Genomic DNA, 6,000 nt, shown 5'->3' on the forward strand with positions numbered 1-6,000 from the left:
TCTTGACATAACTAATTTCATCTGCAATAACCCTGTTGCAAACAAGATCACATTCAGAGGTGCTAAGGATTAGGATTTCAATCTATCATTCTTTTTTGGGATTACAAAATTCAACCCACCAAACCATGTCTCCCAGAAATTCTGATTCTGGTCTCTGAGTTGCACATAAATATGTCATATTATAGGATCAGTTCCTGACCTGGTCGGTGAGAGAACAGTTTGTAGGCAACCAGGGCACAGAAGATTGACACTGGTACTAGGAATTTGGGCAAAGGAATAGGGATGGTACCCAGTGCCTGATCTCAAGCTTGCCCCCTAGTGATATGCTGGAGGAAGAGTCCTGATCAAGATTCAGCAAAATGTGCAGTGCTGCTAAAACCTCAGCTGTGTTTCTTTTCTTGTCTGTGTGTGTCTCTGGGTGTGTAAAGCAATGTGCATTTGAATTTGTAGATGTGGCTGTGTGTGAATCCAAGTATATCTTGCCCTAGGTGTTTCTGTCTGTAACTAGGTGTGAACATGTGCACCTGTGCTAAGTTAGCATGTCTTTCCATCTGTGAGTGAGTATCACTGTGTGTGCAAGATGGAACCTATGGGTACACATTCATGCTTTTGTGTCTGCCAGTTTTTATAAGTGTGTTACCCTACAGCCTCAGAATATCTAGAGGAAATCCTAGAAGCCATATTGGTACAGTGAGGCCAGAGTAGTTCTGAATTATCTGGATCTGTCAATCCCAACAGCACCTTGGTCTTTCCAGAATCCAATGCCCTTCTGGGGCTTTCTGCTATAGCACCAACCAGAACACCCTTAGCCTATTTGATGTCATGATACTTCTTCCCATTTTCTTTCAGGCACCGAGTAAGAACATGAATAGGCACTACATCTTTGCTTTAAAATGTTTCCAGTTCACAGAGTCAATGGAGAAGTCACAGTGATGGTGGAAGAAGGACAAGGTTGTCAGCTCTAGAATATTAACCAACTTTTTCATGGACTTCATAGAGACAACACACACACAATCCTCATGACACTTGATGAGGTAAAATGATTTCTATTCCCCTTTTACAGATGAGGAAACTGGCACATGGAACAATTAAGTAACTAACTCAATGTCTACCTGCTTCTAGTAAGTAGCAGGTCTGTTAGCTCTCTGTCACGACTAACAAACGCTTAAGATAAATCAACTTATACGAGAAAAGGGTTGTTTTAACTCAGAGTTTTGGAGGTTTCAGTTCATGATTGATAGGCCCTGTTGCTTTGGGTCTGTGATAAGGCAGCGCATCATGTGGGGAGCACATGGAGGACCAAAAATGCTCATCTCCTGGCCAGGAAGCAAGAGATAGAGAGAGAGAGGGAGAGTGGAAGGGATCAAGTCCCACAGTCCTGTTGAGGGCACAATCTCAGGGATCTGGAGGCCTCCCACTGGTCCCTGACTCCTAAAGCTCCACCACCTCCCAGTAGAACCACCCTAAGAACCAAGCCTTTGTCACATGGACCTTTTGAGGGATGATCATGGTCTAAACTTCAATAGCAGGGAAACCAATTCCATGCTCCAGGTTTGGGGTTTTCTCTTAATCTTGAAAAATAAACCAAGTTACCATCCTTCCTTCCTGGCAGCTAGAAAGTGCTGAGACTTTGCTAAAAGAAAAAAAAATTCAGTTCTAGAGAGCTGCTGTGTCTTTAGGTTAGGTTAGGAACAATACTAAGTCATGCAGCCTCTCTGCACATCACCAAAATCAGAGCTAGGGAAATCAAAGACCCGAGGCAATGCTGAGCAGAGCAGCACCTGGGCTGCGGAATGCCACAGGTATTCTTTTCCTTATCACAGAGTTACTGATACCTCACAAACCATGTAACCTTTCTGGACTAAACTTTCCTTATGTGAGAACTGAGGAGTTTTGAATAGGCTACATTAGGAAAAAGCATTAGTATTCTGTTGTTGTATATTAGGAATATGTGTTATAAATATAAATAACATCGCTATATAAATATATTCTAACACATCATATATATACATACATATATGTTTGTATGTGTGTATATATATATATATATATATATATATATAGAGAGAGAGAGAGAGAGAGAGAGAGACCAACCCTAGGGGAAGATCTAGGATTCGCACAGAGCTTTGTAAACAAAAATCATAGGATAGTTATCAAGCTTATGATTGCTCTATGATTATTATAAAGCCATCCTGGAAGCACTTATCCGTGTTAACAGGGGCAGCATCAAAGCCTGATCAGGTAAATCTTGCAGGAACTTTAGTAAATAAAGAATTCCATTTCCAGGGAGGAGTAAGGCAACAGCATAGCCATGCCAGCCCTCTGGGCCTGACCTGGGTCTCTCCGATATTGTAGCCATTATATGGGACCTGGAGGAGCTCTCTTCAGAACAAAGTGCTTTCCCGGGATAGTTTGAGATCTCATCCCCTGACTGGCTCAGCTGGACTCCGGGTCCCTTTCTTTCTCCCCTTCCTGCGTCTCTCACTGCCACCCATTGCACCAAGTCCAGCTCACATTTCCAATGTAGGCCCAGGAGCCTGTGATGGCAGAATGCAGATATGTGGCCTGACTCGGGGATCCCAGCTTGCTGGGGAGAGGGAGACAGGACCTTTCCTGCATCCTCTTCCAATATCGTTTCCAACATTGTTTCTTCCAATATTACAAACTCCTTGAAAAAAAAAATACACATAAAAGAGGCAGCCGCATCCCAAAGGGGCAGATTTATGAGCTTGGCGCCTGTGGAGGCTCTCCTCCCTCCTCTTTCCTTGGACCCATCAGCACTCCCTGGGCTGCGCCCTGGAACGTCCAGAGCTGAACCCTGCGTTCCTGAGGCGCGCTCCAGTTACCACTCTGGCTCTTCCCAGACTCCGGTTCTCTCTTCCTTTCCCTCCCCGCCTGTTCCTCTTCCTGCTGGTTGTTGTTTACAAGGAGCTACCAGGCTCTCTAAATGAAGCCCTTGAAGGCTTCCCCCTCTTGGAGGCCATGTGTTGATCCCCATGAGTCGACTTGTGGCATTTATTAGCGCAAGAGGGAAAGTGCTTGCCTCATCAGAGAGAGCAGCTGGAGACAGGGCTTTTCAAAGGCACGTAACTGACCTCTAGCTCAGCTGCTGGGTGCCTGGGTATTGCAGACTCAGATGATTCCCCTTCTCTCTCTCTCTCTCTCTCTGTTCTTCCACCAGCTTCCACCCTCCACCCACTCCTTTCAGGAGTGTCCTGACCTTGCGAGGCCTGAATCCCCCCCATCCATCTCCCTACATTGTGTCTCTCCGGTGAACTCATGCTGGGAGATTAATTGCTGCTATCACCCCTAATCCATCACACTTCCCAAAGATTGTTTTGACATCTAGTTAATTTTTGGCTGATGATTTATCAAATTCTTATTACTGTGCTCTGAAGGGGCTCATTTATTGTGTTGATTCATGGTAATGATAAAGGGGAAGCATTTTGAATTTTAACTACATTTCCCTCATGCTTCTTCTACCCAGTGTAGTAAAAAAAGGGAAAAGGGGAGGAGGTGGGGACCGTAGCCAGGAAACTCTTAAACAATTCAGAACGTGAAAGAAAAGGAAAAGGGGGAGAAAACTCTTCCATTATGTGGGCAAAAGCTAAAAGTCTGAAAAAGGTTACACACACAGACACACACACACACACACACACACACACACAAGTATTTTTAGCATCTGGGTCTGAACTACATTTGGAAAGCTCATACCCCTAAGGCTCTTAAACATTTATTGCCCTGTAATATTACCTAAATGTCTACTACCATTTTATTCAAATAGAACTTAATGGTAAATGGCTTCAGTCATGTTCCAGTGGAAATGTAAAATGAGTGTCTTTGCTAGGCCAGATGGCCATCCCACCTTTTAAAACTGCAGTGAGACTTTCCTGTGCCACTTTGGTCACTCCCCAGACCTTTCATTTGCCACTCAGCTTTTTATAATAAACCCAGATGGTGGGAAGGAGCCCAAAGTCAATGTCTGCCCTTTTTGGAGCTGAGAAGGTACAGGAGAATATGAAGGAACAGACCCCCACCAGCAGGCACAAGGGTGGCTTAGGGAAGAACGCGATGAATCCAAGCCCACAGAATAGGGGAGGCCCTGCAGCCACCGGGGACAGACACTAGGAGATGCTCACTCAAAAGTTGTAAGGACAATAGTTCCAACCAACGGGAATAAGGGACTATCGGAGGTCTTTTCATCAGGAATCTTCCAATAGAAAAAGATGGCATATTACTTTTCTGGATACAGGAGAGACGTGGCCCTAATTGTCTTTAACACCAAGTGTGTGTCAAGGAAGTGCCCATCCTACTCCCTCACCCCCTCTACACACACCTCCCATTTCCTGTCCCGTGAAATGTATAAAATGCTCTCTTAAAATTAATGAAATTGACATATAAAACAATCTAGGCCTAGAAATGCATTTATCTATATGTCTATAACATTCATATACATAATGCAGATTTGGAGGAGGAAATAATAGAAATTATTTTAGTTTCAAAGTACTTTTTCCCCACCTTACATTACACTTTGTTCAATTTTGATATTTTTTCTCAAACATTTTCCACTTAAACTTAGTTTATTAATATACTGGCATGTACAGGTTGAGCAACCCTAATCTAAAAAATCTGAAATCTGAAATGCTGCAAAATCTGAAAGTTTTTTGAATGCCAACATATTGCTACAGGTAAAAAATTTTTATAACATGAAACTTTGTTTCACACAAAAAATATTTAAAATGTTGGATAAAATTGCTTTCAGGCTACATGTATGAGGTCTACATGAACATAAATGAAGTTTGTTTAGACTTGGGTTCCATCCTTAAGATATCTCATTATTTAGAGTATATGCAAATATTCCCAAATTGAACAAAAATAATCCAAAATTCAAAATATGTCTGATCCCATGCATTTTGATAAGGAAAACTGAATCTATAATTATTTAAAGCCTTCATTCAACATATTCAAAAATCTATCTTACCTATAGTTATACTTTATGTGTATTTGCATCCACTCTATTTTTTTTTGGAGTTGTAGATGGACAGAATGCCTTTATTTTGTTTATTTTTATAGGGTGCAGAGGATCAAATCCAGTGCTTCACACACGCTAGGCAAGCGTTCTGCCACTGAGCTACAGCCCCAGCCCTCCCTCCTTTTTTTGGATCAGATTTGCTTGAGTTCCATCTAGTACATCAACCTTTCCCCATCTCAGTAAGTACACCACCATGCAATTAGCTAGAGAGCCTGAAATCTGCAGCACCATCTTGTGCACACACCTATAACACGTTTGCCTGACTTCTAATCCATCTACAGGTCATTTAGGACAAAATGTTTTCGATGTTGGAGGACTACTCTTCACCACCTCCCTCTTTACTGCAGCATTCCTCCCTAGACCTCTGTATCAGTCACCTCCCAACTTACACCATCAGTGTCCCCGGCTCCCCCTGTGAACTTACCTTCTCCTCCCTCCACACTCTCTGGTCACCCTGACCTCTATTCCTACAACAGTTTCACAGGTCCTCTTCTCAGGGTCTTCACCCTTGCTGCTTCCTCTATCTGAAATGGTCTCTCCCAGATAGTTACATCAGTCATTCTAAACCTTCTTACCTATTCTCAAATTCCATGTTTTACGATTATCTTGCATCTCTTCCAACAAAGATCAGTAAAGTAGAGGGAGAGGAGAAGTTCTAGGACTGAATTAGAGCAAATTATATCCCATTGCTTTTGTGATGATGTCTAAATATATCCTAAAGTTATTTATAACAATTTTAAAATCTAGCATGGAATGGGAGAGATAAAACTCTCAAAAGTGCCACCCTTGGTTGCTGAAGACAGATGAACAGGTTGTAGGAAAAGTTACAGCAACATGCTAGGGATAGGACTCACTGGTAGGAGAGCAAGCACACCCAATTTTGCTGTTCTTTTCCTTCTGCAAGTGGCTCTTCATCTGCCATTTATCAATGGTTTTTGAAAAGATTGACTTTGGCTTTCACAATGCTT

General features: G+C 42.5%; 1 long non-coding RNA gene across 1 annotated transcript in view; it reads right to left on the bottom strand.

Annotated features, from left to right (window-relative positions):
• The window catches only part of LOC120884110 (uncharacterized), a 75,169-nt gene extending 69,169 nt beyond the window's left edge, over positions 1-6,000 (bottom strand). The window contains exon 1 of the long non-coding RNA XR_013430536.1: positions 5,887-6,000. This is a non-coding gene — a long non-coding RNA (uncharacterized LOC120884110). The remainder of the gene's footprint in view (positions 1-5,886) is intronic.

The sequence above is a fragment of the Ictidomys tridecemlineatus genome, chromosome 14 (assembly GCF_052094955.1).
Source record: "Ictidomys tridecemlineatus isolate mIctTri1 chromosome 14, mIctTri1.hap1, whole genome shotgun sequence".
In the NCBI taxonomy this organism is placed as follows: domain Eukaryota; kingdom Metazoa; phylum Chordata; class Mammalia; order Rodentia; family Sciuridae; genus Ictidomys; species Ictidomys tridecemlineatus.